The sequence below is a fragment of the Pelodiscus sinensis genome, chromosome 8, assembly GCF_052426305.1.
Source record: "Pelodiscus sinensis isolate ZL-2025 chromosome 8, ASM5242630v1, whole genome shotgun sequence".
NCBI lineage: Eukaryota > Metazoa > Chordata > Testudines > Trionychidae > Pelodiscus > Pelodiscus sinensis.
In genome coordinates this window covers 11,957,246-11,978,299 of record NC_143059.1, presented here as the reverse complement: position 1 = coordinate 11,978,299, position 21,054 = coordinate 11,957,246, and the positions used below count along the sequence as shown (strand labels likewise).

At 41.7% G+C, this 21,054-nt stretch overlaps 1 long non-coding RNA gene across 1 annotated transcript in view; it reads right to left on the bottom strand.

Moving 5' to 3' along the window:
* Positions 1-362: 362 nt before the first annotated feature.
* Positions 363-21,054, bottom strand: part of LOC112544327 (uncharacterized) — a 62,778-nt gene continuing 42,086 nt past the window's right edge. The window contains exon 3 of the long non-coding RNA XR_016350213.1: positions 363-597. This is a non-coding gene — a long non-coding RNA (uncharacterized LOC112544327). The remainder of the gene's footprint in view (positions 598-21,054) is intronic.

The window sequence follows — 21,054 nt, the reverse complement described above, 5'->3', positions numbered from 1 at the left end:
GTGGATGGGGAAGCGGGAATTTTTTTGGGAAGAGGAGGGAAAAGGAAAAAGCACACGTGCCCTGGTGGCCATTCTGTCCATAGCAATCATTGCTTACATGCAAGATGGTGTCCAGCGCATCGTTTTTTCGATGCACTTTTGCAGTGTGGACGCTCTCTTGCACAAGAAGCCTGAGATGTAGCCTAAGCAAACTGCAATGCAAGAGGCAGCAACCAGCCACATTTAAGGGACTTACATTTGATTGCATGTGACCATCTAAACTTTCTTATCTCAAAGGATATTAATATCTGTCGACATCCTTGTCAAGAGACTGGAAAAGCCAAGCACAAATGTTCAGACACCATGAATTAGGCCTTGCAAAATCCATAACATTTTAAATGTATTTGAGGTCCCTGTTATTTGTGTTCTGGGGTCCAAGCTTTTAGCATTCATATTTTCAAGCTTTTCCATGCAACCAAGAATACTAGAAACATACCTTTTTTTTTCTTCAAAGAAAGCCGAAATTCTCAGATGACGACTGGATTCCAGCAGCTGAGCATGCCAATCTGCCTGTCTTCAGTGACTAGCTGTCAACGAGCCGTGTTTTATACACAGAACCTGTTGCAGAGATATAGATGTACATTTTATAGCACACTGTGAATTAATATAGAAGCACGATATTGACTCCTTTGTATGTTAGCTTTTAATTGGTCAGATCGTGTACTATCTGGGAATATTTGTTAAAAGAAGAATGGCTCCTTCAGTGTATAAAGAAATTGCCAACATCTTTCTCTAGTCCATAAACTAAAGCTTTGCTATTTTTCAGACTTGCTCCCTGCAGTGAAATGGCACAGAGATGACAACATTCAATTACATTCAGAATTAATGTACCATGAAAGCACAGCCTTCCAGAGAAGGCTGAGTGAAATCGAACAGTAGGATTGCTGGGTATTTTCACCATATTTTACTGCAAATGATCTCTCATTTTTCCTTCCAGGGAACGGTCCAGGTTGGGCGGCAGGCGACAAGCAACAGCCTCACAAAACAAGTGACAGCCTTGGAATCTTTAATATAAGAACTAAAGCTGGATTAATAATATTCAATAATGTATTTGATACATTTCCAACTATCATTGTCAAATAAATTACTTCTGAATACATTTTCATTACTCAACCAACTCTTTAGATTGCTCAATAATATTCAGATTCATTATTCGTGAAATTTTTCCACCACATTTCAAATGCATTTTTAAACAACATTTTACACAATCTGACCAGTTCTACTAATAATTCAGCAAAATTTCTCTAAAACTGTGGGTTGGAACCCCAAAGTGGGTCACAAGCCCATTTTAATGGGGTCACCAGGGCTGGCATTACACTTGCTGGGGGCCAGGGCTCAACACAAAGTCTGAGTCCCGCCACCTGGAACCAGAATTATTTTGGTGTCAACACTAGCACGAGTGAGAGTGAAAATGTCTATCTAGGTCTAATTGTGTACAGGAATATTGTGAATATTTCTGTTTAGATGAATAGATTAAAAGCTGGGAATTAAATAAAAATATGTAAAATGAAGCAGAACACTCAGTAAGCCCACACACCACCACCGTGGATGAAGCAAAAGCCCGAAAGCTTCAGCTGTAGGTGGTGGCACTCAGGGTACCGCCCCACCCCAGGATGGTGGCGCTTGGGCTTTTCCCCTACCACCAACATTCCCCACCAAACAGGGTTTGGACATGCTCAGATGTTGGTCCCCCCCATCCTTTGGGGGTCATGTAGTAATGTTTGTTGTCAGAAGGGGGTTGCAGCGCAATGACATTTGAGAACCCCCAATTTAACCCATGTGCATATGAAGATCTTCAAGTGTGGCTAGTGACAATAGATGCCTCAAGTTTTACAAGAGGCTACCCAAACTGGAGGTTTTCAGGATGTGTGGGGGCCCATTTGCATCATTTATAAATTCATGGCCATGCAGGACTTCACAGTTGTCTCTACGCAGCACACTAAGGAAATCACTAAGACACAAGGGGTCAAACAACTCTCCTTGCATCACAAGCACAAGCCTTACCACTGGAGCTAAGAGAGAATCTGTTGATTAGCAGTACAGAGTCTCTGACACGTCGTTGAACAAATGCTGAGTCCATCACATAGAAAAGGCTGCCTGGGTCATTATGTTACTCCTGCTGCACACATCTTTCAGAGGTTTCTCCTCTCCATAAGGCAAAGCGCCTGAGGTTCTGGGGAATGCTAGGAATATACACGGCCCACCAGACTTTCTTCTTAGCACCTTCCTTGTCTGCAGGACTCTTGAGACTTTGGGGAATGGATAATGACTCTATTCACTTCCACAAACATCTAGATATCACAGCTTTAGTTTGGGAGGAAAAAAATGTTCCACATAGTCTTACTGAAGTCTACTTGCCACCATATGTAATTTTGTGCCCTAGGCAAAAAGAAAATTAGGGTTTACTATGGGGAGCAGAAGAGACTCAAAGTGAATGATCTCTGATGAAGATTTTCAAGGAAAAGTTTGTTCCTCTCCTAAAAATTACAATGAGGCAAGGTAATTTGAAATTCAGTGTGGTGAATCAGAGGATAGGTTAAAATAATTGAAAAGGAGCTTAAATTTTGTTGTTAATTGCATGCTGCAAGGAGACATCCCATTTTGCTGCTTTGCAATGAATCGGTGAAGGGAGACCTAATGGTTACTATCAATCAACATTACGAGTATTTAATAAAAAGTCTTCATAATAAAACGGTTGATGAGTTGAGACGGATTGTTTGCATTAACCATTTCCTCTTCACACAGTAAAAACATAGTGCCTTAGGAAACACCTGACAGTCTTCTATCCCTTCAAAATTGCCTTTTCCCTTCAAGCAATTAACTACCTCAGCATAAGAAAAATGCAGATGCCAAAAGTTTAAAAGAAAAATGTTCTTTTCTTGAACGTTTCATTCTGGTACAAGAGGGAAGTTTGGATTGGAAGATTATTATTATGTTTTTTAACTGGATTCCTGCAAGGGAATGTGGAAAAAAAGGAAAACTTCCCTAACTAAAAGCTGAACTAAGGAATTTTCTTCAGCCGAGTAACTTGTGGTTGAGCATTTGCTCTTAGTTCATTTAAGTAAAACTAGTGAACAGGAAAGCTTAATTCCTGTAAAAGCAATTTGGCAAATGGGTTTATCCCCAGGTTAAAAGATCTGGTAGAGGGGGAAATGAAAGAACCAATTGATTATTGTCTGATTATATGTTTTCAGATTTAAAATCTAGGCATAAACTGATGTTTGCATCTAGACAGGAAATGTGTTATACAGGTGGATTGATACCAGCAGTACTCATCCGTTAAACCATGGAAGAATTTCCTGAGGAAATGGAGAGTAATGAGAAGCCTTCAAAGAAGTCAGATCCAGTTGTTAGTTGCAATCAGGCTATAAGAGTAGGTTGGCAAAATTAACCATTACACCGTCCACCATTCCACATGCATTTGACAATGTATCAATGGACTATCACTGCTACTGTATATAATTATTAGGGGTACAGGCCTTTAAACCGGAAATTTAAGTGTTGCCCCCACATTCTCTGTATCCTTGTCACTCACAGTTGATACTGAGAAGAAATAGCAACTAGTTGATTTGGTAACTTTAAAATAAAGAGTTTTCTTCTTTCATTTATACATATATTTTCCAGTAAGAAAATGGGTATATTAGCTACAATTCCTAGATCTCAAATAAGGCTAACACTCAATATTACTCTTATTCTACAAGTAAATTCTGGAAGAGTAGAAGCTAAAATTTTAGCATCCTGTGCTGTTGTCATCCAAATCTTCCACAGATTTCACCAAAGTCCTCCAACAAAAAGAGGGAAACTGAAAACAAGCAAGCAGAATGGAAGCACAAAAAATACTAGAAATAATTCTGGACATTGGCCTGCATGCAGGTATACCCACCAGCAGCACATTACAAACAAGTTACGCATCACTTCTGATGTATCAGTGTACCACCCTCTGACATACCTGGGTATCACAGATTATATTGTATATGGTAGTTCAATCAAAACATCGCTATCCATTTTGCTGTTAACAGGAATACAGTACACTGACCCAAGCTCAGGGTATCTGGGGAGGGAGAGTGTTAATATCAAGAGATTTTGTAAAGATGTTTTGTGGTACAACCTTTTTAGAATGTGTTTATGTGATTTGTGCCTAGTACCTCTTAAGCATATGTGTTTCTGCAATATCTGCTCTGTTCTTGGCAGATTCCATGAGCAAGGCCTGCCTTTTCCTCACAGCTCAGCAAAGTTTATATTATATTATTGATTTATATTAGCAAAGTTTTGACTAAATTCACCTAGGCCTCAGACCAGGCCTTGTGATACATTGGCTTATATTTAAGGCTCTCTTCTTACTACCTAGGCCAGAAAAATCTAATTTTAGTACTTCGGAAACTGGTTGAAACTATAGTAAGGAACAAAATTGTCAGACACATACACAAACATAATTTGTTGTGGAAGGGTCAACCTGGTTTTTGTGAAGGGAAATCATGCCTCACCAATCTACTAGAATTCTTTGAGGGGTGTCAATAAGCATGTGGACAAGGGGATCTAGTGGAGTTAGTATACTTACATTTTCACAAAGCCTTTGACAAGTTCCCTCACCAAAGGCTCTTAAGAGGGAAGACCCTCTCAATGTATTGGTAACTGGTTAAAAGACAGGAAACAAGGAGTTGGTGGCCAATTTTTAGAATGGAGAGACGTTAACTAGCACTGTCCCCCAGGAGTCTGTACTGGGAACAATCCCACTCAACATATTCATAAATGACCTGGAGAAAGGGGTACTCAGTGAGGTGGCAAAATCTGCAGATGATACAAAACTGACCAAGAAAGTTAAGTTCACATCAGATTGTGAAGGATCTCACAAAACTTGGTGAGCAGGCAACAAAATAGCAGATGAAATTCACAGTTGATAAATGCAAAGTAACTTATATTGGAAAACATAATCCCAACTATACAAATAAAATGATGGGGTCTAAATTAGCTGTTGCCACTCAGTCAAGACATCTTAAGAGTCAGTGAATGAGTGGTAATTGAAAACATCTGTGCTCTCTGAAAACATCCTCTCAGTGTGCTGCAACAGTCAAAAAACCAAATACACATTGCACCTCTGAATACTAGTACTCTCTGGTCCGGCAACATTTGTGGTCTGGCAGGACCACGGATGCTCCTGGACCAGAGAGCCCCAGAGCTGTGTTCCCTCTAAGCTGCACAGCAGCACAGCTTCACAGGTGATTAATCAGCCCCGCCTAGTCAGAGGCTCAGGGCTCCCTGCATGGAGCTGACTGACTGGGCCGGGCTGATTAATTACCAGTGAAGCTGAGCTGCTGCAGCTTAGAAGGAACACTGCCCCAGAGCCTAATGACAGGAGGGCCAGCAGCCCAGCTGGAGCCAGGGACAGTGGGGCTGGAGGAGCCCCACAGCAGTGCTGGGGCCAGGGACTGGAGAACCTCAACAGCCTGCAGCAACACAGAGCCAGAGGCTGGGGAACCCTAGGTGTCCTTGGCAGCACGGGGATAACAGCCACAGAAGCCCAGGTGCCCATGGTAGTGTGGAGTCAGGGATTGGAAAAGCCTGGGTGCCCACAGCAGTGCAGGGTTGGGGGGCCAGAGAAGCCCGGCCGTCTGTGGCAGCCCATGACCGTGCGGAGCTGGAGAACCCAACAGTAGCCGAGTGGGAGAGAGAGTAGCGGGGGCCAGAGTCTGGTGACACCTCCCTTGGTCTGGAAAATTCTGTTGTTCAGGACCAGTCAGGTCCCAACCATGTTGGTCCAGGGAGGTCCAACCTGTAGAATGTTGGGAATCATTAAAAAAAGGATAAAGATGACAGAAAATATCATATTACCTCTACATAAATATCATATCTCATATAAATTGCCTCTTTATGGTAGGTCCACATCTTGAATACATCTTGAATACTCTTCTCAAAAAGATATATCGGAAAAAGTTCAGAAAAGACAACAAAAATAATTAGGGGTATGGAATGGCAGCCATCTAAGGAGAGATTATTAATAAGACTGGGGTTTTCAGCTTGGAAAAGAGATGACTAAGGGGGCGGGGTGTATAAAATCATGACTAGTGTACAAAAAGTAAATAAGGAAAAGTTATTTGCTCCTTCCCATAACATAAGAACTAAGGGTCACCAAATGAAATTAATAGGCAGCACACAGTCAACCTGTGGAACTCCCTGTCAGAGGATGTTGTGAAGGCCAAGACTTGAAGAGGGTTCAAAAAAGAACTACATACATTCATGGCGGATAGGTCATGAATGACTATTGGCCAGGGTGGGCAGCCTTTCTTTGCCAAGGAGGGGAAAGGCCAACAGGAAATGGATCACACGATAATTGCCAGATCTGTTCATTCCCTCTGGCCACCTGGCCACTGTCAGAAGACAGGATTCTGGGTTAGGGGGACCTTTTCTCTGACCCAGTATGTCCATTCTTATGTTCTCTTGCTCCCCATATGCCTTGTTCCCAGATCCTACCCTTGATCAAATATTAATCCAGATTCAAAGAAAATCTCCTCAGTTGATCTCTATTTTAAAAGGAATACAAAAAATTGGACAAGTTGTGAATATGGTCTCATTTATTTCCCCCCCCGTTTTAGCAATATTATGGCAACAAAGTTTAGTTATAGATATTAATGCTTTAAAATAGCTATTTTAAAGATGGAAAGAAATGGAGGAAACAATTTGTCAGGTCTCATAAATCATGTAGCTCTCTTAAACTCATGCAAATAAGATTCTTTACATGGCCTAAAACCATCCTATACTCCAGATGTATGTACGCATTATACACAGAGTACATTCAAGCACATGCAAAATCTGATAATTTCATCATTCTACATTTTGTAGTTTCACATTTTGTTGAGTTTGGCTCATTAGCAATGTAACCACTTGGCCATCAACAAGACTAATCAAATCATGATACAACCTAATCACTGACTGTGATATAAAGAATCCAGATCTGCAGAAGTACTCCAGTTCAAGTCACATCTTTGGACTGCAAAACTATTCAAGTCGAGCCTCTATTCCTTTGGCTTAATAATGCTGCTATGGTTTAAAACTTTTTATCTGCCCTGCCCCACCCTCTTTTTGGCCACTGAGCCAATTTACTATAAACCAGATTTTTTCTCCTCAGTTACCATGACTGGAAGGGAGTCAAAAGCAGCAGCTCTGGTCCAGGCAGACATAGCATGGCAGCTCTAGGGTATGCTCCTCCAACTGCCTACCACCCAGCAAAGGTACTTCTGTTACAGCTCTATACAGATGTGTAGAGAGGGACAAGAGCCCAGCTGCCAATGGGTGCTGATCAATCCTAAGAACATTCATACAGACAGGGGGAGTCTACAGCTTTGCTGGGACCCTGGGCAAGGTGGTTCTGCACTCCAGGAAGGGGCGGGACCTCAAGAGGAAGGGCGGGGCTCAGAGCAGCCAGCTCTCGGCGTCACTTGGTGAGCGCCATATCCCACCCCCAGCCAGCCCTCAGGGCTGCCTGTAGTGTGCCACACTGCACTCCAGCAGTCATTTAAGGCCCTGATGATCTGGCCACTGTCACGGTAGCAGCGGTGGGAGCCAGGAGCCCCGGGCTCTTTTGAATTGCCAGGCCCTGAGGCAGTTACCCCACCCCCAATCAGCAGGCCGGCAGGCCGTTTGGTTTTTCTGCTCCACAGCTTTGCCCCCGACGAGACAGAAGATTTGCTGGGAGTGGACACACGGCCATGAGAAAACACCGGGCGGAGACTCTGGTGGATCTTGGGAGACCTTGAAGCTTCGGTCAGTTGCATGAAGGGGAAGTGCCATCCCAACAGAGCAGCAGACACATTACAAGACAAAGCGCCGGTGCTGAAATTCCTCAAGTGTGGAGAAACACACGAAAAGTAAGAGGCCAACCAAAGAGTGGAACCTAGCTCAGTCAGAAACCTTTTTATCCACATTCCCCTTCAGGTCACAACCCAGTCTCTCCCTTTGGTACCATTAAAATAGGCAGGTATCACCCAGGCCTAGCTGTCATTCAGCTGTGAGCATTCATCATCCTGGATGAAACCCCATTGCTTAAAGCTGGTGTCCGAAGCAGGCCAAAGTAGAACATTCATCTTCAAATGGAAGGCAAGAAGAAATTGTCCCTCAAATTCTAAAGGAGCTGAGACAGAGAAGGGTGATCCTATGGGACTGATCACAAACGGCCAACATGCCAGCACTGGTATGCCATTAGAGAGGATTAACTGTGCCAGAGGGTAGCCAGTCTGTACTGTAATTGAAATGTTCGTCTAGGGTATTTAGACTGCAGAGGCTTTCAATGTATTGCCATCATATTTTACCCCCATCCTTTAGTCCAAAGGTTGATACTGTCCTTGGCTACAGCCTAGCAATGAAATTAGGATGGATTTTTGGAATAAATGTCTAGCATTAAAATGAAAATTAAGTGCCTGAATAGCCACTTTTATAATAAATATAATTATGTATCCCAGATTGCCAACTTGCATATAAACTTACTGGGACAAGCTCGTCCCAGCCATTACACCAATGAACTTAATGAGTTATGGCAGGGATGAATTTGGTTCAATCTTTTGCTTACGCTCTCAAGTCAGACATATCATATATTAAAAGGTACACTGTTGAGTAAATTTGGACCAAAATTTTGCTTTGATTGGGGTAGGAGGAAATTTCTCAAATACAGACGTTTATGATACTTTTCAGTTACAATTTTTTTGTGCGATGGAAGGCAAAACAAAAGAGCATGGGACTAAGAAAGAATAGAAAGAGACTGAAATTGAAAGGTCTAGTCACTGCTGATAGAGCTGGAAAAATAAAATAATTTTGTTTTGGCAACTGAATTGAAAAAAAAATTAAATTGTTTGGGATCAACCTGAACAGGGTGGGTGGGTGGGTGTGTTTGTTTTTCTTGCCCAATCAAAAATATTTAGTTTCAGGTTGAACTAAACATTTCATTTCCTTATGGGTCAGAATGATTCATTCATCCCAAAATTAAATGTTTTGATTATGTTTTGGGCGGTAATTACTCATTATAGATTTCCTTTTACAAAGGAGGGTTAGTTAAATCTTGCTAAATTTCAAAATAAAATGTTGTTTCAAATGAAAAGGCTAAATTTTGTTTAGAAAATGCCAAACCTAAAAGCCTTAATTTTAGGGGAGAAAACTACTTTTTTTGACCAAAACTAGGCACCAAATTCGACCCAAATTTAAGAACAGTTTTGGTAAACCTGAAACTGCATTCTTCAGTAAATTATCTGTCCATCACAAAAAAGTGTCTGCTTCTAACTGCTGACCCAATGGTAGACAATAGATATAATAAGCAATTAAAGTTATATTGAAATTTTCAAATCTTCCTCCCTGTTTCTGTACTGTGGGTAGAAACAGAATTAAGGGGACATTTGAAATACATATTTTTTTAATCTTTGGTATCCTTTAATTTTATACAACATAAGCCAAAATAGGATATTAGAAACTATCTTCTAACACCGCATATGACATATCAAATACATGGGACTTTTTAAAATAATATGAAGAAAAATGCAAGAACACCACACTTCACTTAACTGCCCAGGGCAACTGACTGTACAATTATCGTACAACACAGCCATTGCTGTTTTAAACATTTAAGCACAGTGATTTCTGCCAGATTCCACTGCCTTATTTTACCTGGCTATAAAACACTCTGATAAATCTACCTCACAATGGGCTATTTTAATTAATGGTTTAAGTGCAGGTTCTCTGATGAGATATGCTTTAGAAGTACAGTATCTATCACATAGATACTAGGTATTAGACACCAATCAAAGTCCTAGATCTGAGTGCCCAAATGCTTTCGGGATGTTTAGATCTATTACTCTGACCTCTGTCTAGCCTACTCTTTTAAGGCTGAGTCGCACAAAAGATAAAACAAAACTCCCCAGCACAGCTTTTCCAATTTGGCAGCCTTTGAGGGATTTTATTTTGCACAGCACTTGGATGAACACCGTGAAATCACAGACTTAGCCGAGTTCAGACTCTCAGTTAAAGGGTCAGTCAGAGCTGTCTTCTAGCAGGTGGTAGTTGAGCCAGAACAAGCCCATCCACAGCTGCTCCTAGCTCTCCTTTCCATAGATGTGGGTGGGACCCATTTTATTTCCTCTCTGTATTTTTCTACTTATCATTTTTATAATGCACTATGCACAGCTGTGTCCTGAAAGCCATTGCTCATCTCTGGTACTGCTATTGCAAATTGTTCTCTCCCACATCCCAGGGCTAGCCTAAGATTAACTCAAGCCTCACATTGCACTGCTACCCCTCATGTTAAAACATATTTGTCCAGCAACCATCAATTTCTGAAGAATGTGTCTTTACCTTGTATTGAAACAGAAAGCAGGGAGGGTGGGTGGAAAGATAAGTCACAAGAGAAAATATAATAAAGTACGTATGGCAGTATTCTTGAGCTATTTCTGTTTGAAGACTGTGTCTTAGAAGGGATTCATTTTTAGAGGGGAATTGTTTATATCGAGAGGCTGGAAACAAAAGCGGCTTTCGAAGGGTAAGGCCAACAGGTGGGAACCAACCCGGGATCTGTGGAGCATGAGCCTCTACAGATGTGGTGTCCAACCAGTTCTGAAGCAGTAGCTACTATAGTGGCTATAGCAAACTAGACACACTCAACCAGCCAAATAGCCTCATGCAGCTAGCGGCTAGCATGTTGGACACCATGGCGCTACAGCATGAGCGGGTTACACAAGCATTGCTAATTCTTGAGGCAGAGCATCGTGAACATCACGTCAGATATAAGGCCCACTGCCCACAAAGAACTGAGAGCCCTCATCTGCCACTAAGGTAGGTTCTTGATCAAAGAGCCTTATTGGGCATCCAAAACTGACTAGAGATTCAGTGCCAATGGCTGTCACACATGCTTCTTCTCAAATGCACTTGGCAAGGTCACGAACCTTTTCTTTCGGATGCTGTCTTTGCCGTGGCATAACCCAAACTTCATGGCCTCATGGTTAAGTTATTGCTATGCACTTTCTTTGGGATTGCATCCTTAACGCAAGCAATAACCACAGCTAATGAGCATGAACGTCTAAGGTGGCAGCATTTATTAAGAGGGGTGATTGTGCTAATTCTACATCCTGTGTGCTCGTTCGAGGGTTTAGGGTTTGAATAGTAGACCCAGCCATAAGCAGTAAGGGTTCATGCTGGGCTTTCTGATCCCTTCCTTTTCTATGCTTACAATACTTTTGCTCTCAATTACCGAACAGAAGACAAGTGCCTTCTATAATGTTTCCTTACTAGTGCACTTCATATCTGGCACCGGACTCTGGAGGAAGTCCTTTCTTCCTGATGGCTGAGCGGTAGCTGCTCATTGGCCAGACTCTGTATGATCTGGAGCTCAACATCAGACAGAACAGCTGGCAAACCTATTCCTAGCCTTGCTAATATCTACTATGGATTATAACTCCACCTGCTCAGACTCTATTCCAGTTGCTTGAGGTGTCTATGAAAATGCCACTGCTAGAGCTAGCTAATTAATCTTCATTACCCTCATTGGGCCTATGGGTGAGGAGGGATGAAATATATCAGAAAATGTGCAAAGTGGCTTTGGAAAAGGAGCCAAAGTGAGAAAAATGAGCACACAGGAGAATGTATCACCTCTATACACTAGTCCATACTTGACATCTCTATCCAGTACTTGTCTGGTAGACTCTTGGTAGCTTTCTCTACTAAGTTCAGTCCTGGGCAACTACGTTCTATAACAGCAGCATAAGGAGGCTATTCAGTAAACACAAATCAAACCCCAAATCAAATTCACCTTACATCCCTTCTCAGCTATACAGAGAGGTAGTGTGGACTGATGCATATAACACCCGCCTGTAATTCAGTTGACCAAAATTCTACTCCTGGACCGCTGTGTCCCCTTAAACAAATCACATCCTTATTTTGTGCCTCTGTTTCCCTCTCTGTAAAATGGGAATAATGACACAGATCTCCTCTGTCCCCCTCCTGAACCCCAGGCCCCCTCCCAGACCCTGCACCCCAATTCCCTGGTCACGGTCACAACCCAAACCCCTGCACCCGAGTCTCCTGCCCCAAGTCACAACCCCTTCCTGTCCTAGGTCATAACCTAAACCCCTGCACTTCAGTCCAGTGCCTCAGGTCACAACCGCCTCCTTCACCCAAACTCCCTCCCAGACCCGACATGCTCTCCTGCAGCCCAATCCCTTACCCCAAGCTCCCTTGCATACCCAACCTCCATCCCAGACCCCGCGCCTCCTCCATTAATATGGAAGTGTGAGATCCTTGACCACTTTTCAAAATCTTGGGGGAGCCCTCATCAAAAATTATTGCTCATATAAGAACTTGATAATAGAATTATTTGCTTTGCTGGTACAACATTTCACTAAGATGGTTCTAATTTAAATGAGTGGTAATATTAATAGAACTTACTACAAAGAGAAAAAATATGATACTGGGGGCAGGATCTGGGGAAATGGGAGGTTGTCGATTTAAGTCAGGGTTCGCTGGGACACAGCATGTCAGTGTTGATAGTGACAGGCTCCAGGCAAGATGGAGGTGGTTGACAAAAGAAAGTTGGCAGCAGGGGTGTTGGGAAGCGGGAGGTGGTGGCAAGACAGACTTGTGAGGTAATTGGCTGAGTGGGATATAGAGGATATGAGATGATGGGTTTGACAGGTTTAATAATACAGAGGCACAGAGTACCAGGGCTGGTTGGATGGGGTCAGAAGGTTCTGGGGTTGGAGGGAGACGGATGCAGTGACAAGACATGATCAGCGGCTGAGTGGGTTGACAGACAGATAGCATTTGATTTGCATAGTCATTATTTACATAATGAATATGCAAATAACATTTTAACAGTCTGCCAAAAGTTTGTGAATGGGTTTGCCAGTCAGTGGTATAAAAAAGGTTGAGAACCACTGCTTTACTCCACACCACCCTGCAGTCCTCAATTACAGTGTGTATGTTCCCCTTCCTTGCTTCTCCTCAGCTCGCTATTATTCTGTCCCTTATGTTAGTTTTTTAAAATACTTTTTTTTGTGAGGCTGGTCCCAGTTAAGTGTATCCAGCTGGACTATCCAGCCAAGCTCTGTTTCTTTTACCCATTCTGCAATCAAGTTCCCCTTATCCCGACGTTACAAACTACTTTGGCTCCTGGTTCAGATGCTCTTATGCAGTTGCCGGTATCAAGCAGTTGATTTCACTTCTAAGCATTTTAAAGATTTAGTAGCTGATTCCAAGTGCCCTAGAGCTCAGGGCAGACCAGCAGGGAACTCTGGGTTCATGAAGATGGTAAATCCCGCTGTTCCAATGCTGTCTCTCTCAGGAATACTTGGGATACTTATTCACTAATTGCTTCCAAAAGGAAGAGGGTCACTCCCAGCGCGCTGTCTACAATAATCTGTTCTGCCTTTTGTGTTCCCTTATTGCTCATGACATTTATAACAAGTAAACAGGGCATTTTCCAATGGGCGTCATTCAGATCCTGTTGTTACAGAATGACCAGGTGTCAGGATGCGACCATGTTTACTGGAGTGGTCACCTAGAAACAACTTGTTTTCTGAGCTTGGCAGCATTGCACCATGGACAGAAGTGTAAGCATATCCTGTAGAAGAGCAGTGGCCTGGATTTAATTTCACGCATTTATTCTCTTAGCTCCCACACCCTTGCACTGATTTATACTATCTACATGTTTTTAGCCCTTGACATCCTGTAGCAGAATGGACGTCATTTCTGCTTTTTGTACCTGGACTCCAGGGGAACCTGTCGATCTCTTTCAACAGATTTATTCCCAGTGCCTTCGTGTTCACTTGTGCAAGTTTACACCCAAAGACACTCATGCAAAGCTTAAAATCGGGGTGTGCATTGTAATCTCTATAATTTTTTAAAAAATGGAAGGGCCAAAAATATGTTATGAGAAGTTGTCTTTAATGCAGTTACTCCTAATTTACAGTGGTGTAAATGAGAGTACCCTCAGACTTTGTTGTCTGTTGCTCCGTTATTGCAGGAGCCATGCAGAAGGCCTCAAAGTCCAAATTCCTGCCTTTTTTGGGAGAATTAATGAACCACATGTCAAGTCATAAGTTAACACACAGAGCATCTCTAACTGATATTCCATTAAGTAAGGGGTAACATAACTGCTGAATTTTGCCTTCTCATTCGTCTAGACCAGCGCTCATGGTGGTCAGATGCCACTGGGAAAAGTTAATTTTAACGACTAACCCTTGTGAAAGAGCATTCTCCCTCACTCTTTGGTGATTTAGAGGCGAGCAGGGGGACTTAAATTCAGCAAAACATTGATTTTAAGTACCATTATACCTTAATCCTGATGCCAATTTAATGTACCTTCAACACAGAGACTCTCTTAGGTACTGAATAAAGTACAAACATTTGCCCTTTTCATGTTCCTCTCAGTAGCACATCAGACTCTGAAAGAAAAAGAAAATCGATCACCACCTCTAAGTGACTTTTGAGACCCTCCTGATCACTCTTGCTGACTAAAAGTGACCTCTGAGTACGTCTGGCCAGATTAACTGAAGCTTTTCTTTTGATCAAAGTATCAAGTCTGGTCTTTCATGTACACAGACTGACATGCATTTTAACCACATGGGGCAGGGAGATCTTCCTAATAGACACTGTTGATTGTGCATCATTGGAGCTGAGCCAAAACCTCAGTTCCTATATATAAAGCCTCCAATTTTGCACCTACACTTGAGCAGGGTGAAACAAAGCAATTTATTTTGTGCTTAAGATTATGACTTAATACATTTTATTGAGGCTTTTTGAGCTTTTGTAGATTCCAACTCCTAATCTGTTCTAAGCATTTCTCACGGTGGCACCAAAATGATTTCTACGCTCTTACATTCATCAGCATCACTGAGGGCGGACTTCGCCTGCATCTGAATTGGGTCTCACTATCCATCCTACAATTCTTCCATTTGTAAAATGGACCAAAGCTCTTTCAAAATCACGCCTGGATTTACTAAACAGTCATACACTGAATGGCTGTGTCTACACTGGCATGAATTTCCAGAAATGCTTAAAACAGAATAGTTTTCGTTATAAGTATTTCCGGAAAAGAGCGTCTACATTGGCCACAGATGCTTTTCTGGAAAAGCCCTTTTTCCGGAAAAGCATCTGTGGCCAATGTAGATGCGCTTTTCCGGAAAAGAGCCCCGATCGTCATTTTCGCGATCGGGGCTTTTTTCCGGAAAAGACTACTGGGCTGTCTACACTGGCCCTTTTCCAGAACAGTGTTCCGGAATAAGGACTTATGCCCGAGCGGGAGCAGCGTAGCTTTTCCGGAATAGCGGCTGATTTTGTACAGTAGAGCGTCGTTGCTTTTCTGGAAATTCAGGGCCAGTGTAGACAGCTCGCAGCTTATTTCCGGAAAAGCGGCTGATTTTCCGGAATAAGTGGCCCAGTGTAGACACAGCCAATGTGTTTGAAGGAATGGGCTGAGACACTGGCAGGCCAGGGACCAACTCATCCCCAGATTCCTATGAACACTTACAAAGGCACAGCTGGAAACCGGTTCTTGTTTACCTGTGTGTTAACATCGTAATAAATAATACATGTTAAGCTGATAAAAGTGTGTTTATAGACTATATAAAATGCTTGTAGAAGGCTGTATGTATTGATCACACTTATCTATAGCACATGGTATAAAGTTATAGTGAGTGTTTGCATTGTAAACTTCTGTAATTGTGTAACTCAGCAAACCGGAAAAGTAGTCTTAATTACGGTAACATGCTCAAGATGGCCTAATTGAAGGCAAATAAGGACCTATGTAGCATTAAAGGAGGACAGGACCAAACTCCCTCCAGGAAGGGCAGACCGATGTATGAATTCATCTCCTCAGGTTTGGGCTCTGGAGTGGAGGGGATAAAAGTTTCTGACAATGAGAAACTGAGTTTCTTCATGCTGTCTGGACTCTGAGGCCGTGTCCAGACTCAGGGGTTTTTTCGGGAAAAGTAGCCTTTTCCCGAAAAAACTTCCCCTGCGTCCAGACTCAAGCCGCGTTCTTTCGAAATTATTTCGAAAGAACGCGGCTTTTCTTTCGATGGCGGTAAACCTCGTTTCACGAGGAAGAACGCCTTCTTTCGAAAGTTCCTCTTTCGAAAGAAGGCGTTCTTCAATGTAAATAGGGCTTCTTCAAAAGAGAGCATCCAGACTCGCTGGGTGCTCTCTTTCGAAAAAGCAGATTGCTCTTTCGAAAGATCCGCCTGCAGTCTAGACGCGATCTTTCGAAAGAGCCTCTTTCGAAAGAAACCTGCAGTCTAGACATAGCCTGAGTGGCCAAGATTCCTAAACCTAAGCAAAGAGCTCCCCATGCTACGTGACATGGGTTAAGTCCAGCCCGACACTTTAAACGTGACAGATTGAGACAACTCTCATCTTTTAAATCACAGACTCATTTGTGTGTGCATGTTGCTTGCTTTAACCTGTTAATAACTCTCATTCGCTTTTCCTAGTTAATACATCTTTACTTAGTGTATTACGGGCCTGGATTCCAGCATTGTCGCTAGCATGAGATCGAAGGTATCTATGATTTGAGTAAGTGCCTTTTCTCTTGGGGCTGAAAACAACTCAGTGTGTGATGTTTAGTGTAAGTGACCATTTATCACGTTGTCCAGCTTGCTTGGGTGGCAAGATAACCTGGCATCTCCAAGGGGATGGCCTAAGACCCGACTGTAAGACTACTGTAGCACTCTGGGAGTTCACATTTGTTACTGAGTTGGTAAAATCTAATTATTTCTGACAGTTTGGGGTGTCTCCCTGAGGTTGACACTCTCAGTCATAAGCCAATCCAGAGAATGTGACAAGGGTAATAACCAAAGTAAAAAAAAAAATCCTTCACAGGCCAAGTCCTACCTATGGAATGAGGATAACAGCTTCTAACAAGAGGGCTCAGGTATGCAACACATGCCCTGGCGAAGCAGCATTTTATGGCACAGACAAAGCAATAAATCTCCTGTTTGAGAGATGCATTTGGCAATATATGTAAATACACTTCATCATTGTTGCTTCATTAGGGTATGCAAACACGTAACCACACCTTGCAAAGGAGTTTGTTTTGTTCTCAGAACAAGTTTATATTATTAAACTCAGCACATTCAGTCACTAACTAATTTACAGGAGCAGACAACACACACTGGAATACATTGATTACCACACAGGAACATAGTACAAGAGCAGCAGTATTAAAAAAAAAAAGTAACTCATAGATCAGCTACTTAAAAACAGATTACTGTTATTTGCTTGTTTGACTGGACTAACAAAATCCACTTATGTGAAACTCAAAGATACTGTTGACCTTTATGAAAATATCATCTGAGTTACTTTATTTAAGGCACCCAGAGAACACTGGGGTTAGGGGGCATATATATTGTTTGTTTGTAAAGATAAGGGCCCATTGACTATGTAGATTAAGAGATGGAGTCCAGATGAGGAAATTCAGATGTGAGTTTTTAATAGAATTCAGTGTAGTTTCTGGACTAGCATTCAATATGGGTCTGTTGGTGTAAAGCAATACTAACCCTAACTAAGTGATATTTTTAGGCATACATTCTCCACAGGTCAAAATGGATTCCAAGCTGGTCTTCAACATTTGCCAGAAATGACCCTTGAAAACATGGTTGAAACCAAGGAAATTTCCGCTTTTCCTATTCTCCTCCATGCATGTGGTCAATCTCTTACCACTAATCCTTCTCTCTTCCCCCATCCACTTTTCATAACATCCATCTTGTATCCTCTCTCCCCGCTCATCTTCTCTGCCCCTCCACAGCCCGTCCTGAGAGGCATAGGAATCAGTCTGTTACAAAATCTAATGCTGATCTGTCACTCCTGATCAATAGATTTCAGCCACTACACTTTTTTTTTTTTAAGACCCAGCCAACTACAAAAAAGGAAGCATACAGACTCACTATGAAGCTAGTCCTCTGTAAATTGGCCAACAAAAGGTCCACAAATTATGGGCCAACATAAACATTAAAGCACTCCAGATTCAGGCATCTGATTTCCCATTGTCCATTGCCACACATTTTTCCACACACAATGTAGGACCTTTTTTTGGTTCTTGCAAGACAACTTCAGTTGCCCGTGAAATGTCTCCCCCATTCATCAATGCCTTCACTGTGAACCTCATGGCATCAGTAAGATATTTCCATCCCCTGCACTCGCAGTCTTGGAGTCTCTTGAGCCAACAAACTGTCAAATTAGTGCCAGTTTGTGACAGCTTTATGATATGTAATCTTGTTCACAAGCAAATGGTGTGAGACCCCCCGTTTGCTACTGCTGTCAAACTGGAAATGCTTTTTTGTGACTCTCTGATAAGTTTACATGCTGAAAGCAGATCCCAGCAGAAAAAGGAGCATATCTGCCATTAGACAAAAAAACAGTATAGTCACACTTAACTCTTTCTTCCTTCTACCGACTTAATAGCTTCTTTTCTATATTTCTGTTTTAAATGTTAGGGGTGATTAAATTGTTTTTGATAAGTCTAAACCAATCATCTATCATTACCCCTTTGCATCAAACAGAACCACACCAGAACCATACATTCTGCTAACCATTATTAAATCCTCAGGCCTTCCATGTTTAATCAACTACCTAACACAGAGCTGAAAATGATGTGTCTTGGTGCATGCAAATCACAGGGGTGTAGTTTGCATCTGTCAGCTAACTAGATTCTTTGCAACTGAGTGAAGTGGTGTAATGATAATAAACTCAATTTAACCAAACATGTTGGAACAGAATAAAAGGTTAGTAGATAAAGAAACTTTATTAATCTTCACAGCAGATAAACAACAGAAAACCAAAAGGGTAATCACATGAGAAAAAAATACATTTTTTTTTAAACTCCAGCCTTTTAGTAACTGGGACTATAAGTCTGTAAAGTGCCAAGTACAACTACTTGGTTATTGTCATATAAATTATAAAACAATAATAATCACCTGAAATAATTATCTTTTACACCTACCTCCCTACAAGTAAAATCATTTGATCTGCTATTTACTGCTTTGAGTTTACTTCTCAATGGATGGCAGGGTTAACAGTAGGAAACAACAAAAACGATTGGAAAACCTGAAGGGAAAAATCCTTAAAAACACGAGTGCTATTTTCAGTGCACTTTGTTGAGTAGTCAACAAAATACAGATGAATTAAGGGCTCGATTCTGAAAGCTCCCCTCAACATTCTTCACCTGAAGTCAATGGAAGTACTGCAAATAGGACAGCAGTAAAAGTTAGTCAACTTCCTCCTAAATAGATCACTGGTGATGCATATTATCGGTTCTCTTCCTAAAAGCCAATCCCCAGATAACACCATTGTGATAACTGTGTTTATGGTCTCTAATTTTCTCCTATTGTGCATTTGTCTTCTGTGTAACATACAAAAGCAATTTTTAATAAGGGAAATTAAATGTTTACCTTTGAAAAGTTATTTATATAAGATACAGGGATTTTGTTGAACTGAATTTATTCTTCACATATGGTGCCATTAACCTATAGGTTTAAAGGCTAATTTGAGATTAAATCTAAAGGCTTAAAATCCTAGTCAGAATAGAAAGCACAGATAGAAGTCACAGACAGTAGCAGTGCAAGAATCCTTTGTTGTCCCATCAGTGTGTTTCCACTAGGCACTGCAGGGACCACGTTTCCATGTGAAAATGGAAGAAAGGAGGGAGTTAGTCTCCAAAACCACTTATCCTTGGCTTCAGTGCTAAGATTACCAATAGTAGTAGCAATTTTGATAATTGGGCCCTGGTCTAGAGAAAAATCACCCCACACCCACAAGCCAGACCACCAAAGTATCATTGGCTGGTGTTAACATCCAATCACAAAAAAGCTGAACATTTTAGCTAGTCTTCTAATATACAATGTGTTCAAGGGTGCCAGCCTGACAGCCTTGGAGACTTAAACCTGTTGTCTGTTTATAGGTATACTTCCACAGGATCCCCCTTGCATTTGGCTGACCCACCCTAAAGCAATTAAGATGTTGTTTGGACCAGATTATGCTGAGAGTGCTGCAGAAGTTTGGGATGGGATGAGTGGGTTCATATGTATGGTTTCCTTGAGGGTGGAGAGGCATCCCTACATGGGAAACAGCATCTGATCATATCCCTGAGAGAAGAGCTTCTAGAAATAACAGTAATATTTTGAATGGAGATAAGCAAAACCAGGAACGGTCTATCTGAACCCTGCACCTTCTGCGAGTCCATGAATTTAACCAAGGATGTACTTGATTGTTATATAAATGGTGGATTCCAACTCTTAACTATGGCTGTCGTTAAAATACCAAGAACATCCCCGGGTTTTGTCCATTTTTTAATTTTTGGCAAAAGTTAAGATACAAGTTCATTCCTGTGAGTAGTCCAACCCTTTGTTGAAACGCTTTCATTCCTGGTACTTCGCGCTCTCATTCACTGCAATGTTACTAGGAAATTCCATTTTTTTTTTAAACTGACACACAAAATGCGAATTTAGAATTATAGGTATATGGACTCTCCCTATCTACTGAACTTTGCCTCTGGTCAAACTCCCCTTGTAGGGAATCCAGCATCTCTATCAAATCCCTACTCACCTTGGGTGTCCGTGAATTATTCATCACTAAAACCACCTTTCAGAGAACATCAGTGGACAGGTTCTTTTCTCAGCATTGAATTATTTTCTCATTTGACCAGAGGTATTGTTTACAGAGGTGTATGGTGGCCCCTGCTGGTGCACGTAGGCACTGGAAAAGCACATCAATAATTAAGCAGGAAAGATGCTGGCTTCTCTGACATACAGGTGACTTGTTTGGGTGTCAGACACCTCCAGGGTAAGAGGATTCAGTATACTGACTAAAATCGGAGCCATCGTTCCCAATTCTGAAGAGTCTACAATTTTTTAAAAGAATCGTGACTTTGGATCTGCTCTGATTATTTTAAATCAAAATGAAGACAGAGAAATACAGTATTGTTTCAAAAGTATAATGTCAGCTACGTTACACAAAAGGCCCAATAATCAGGGTGGTGAAGCATCCACGACTCAT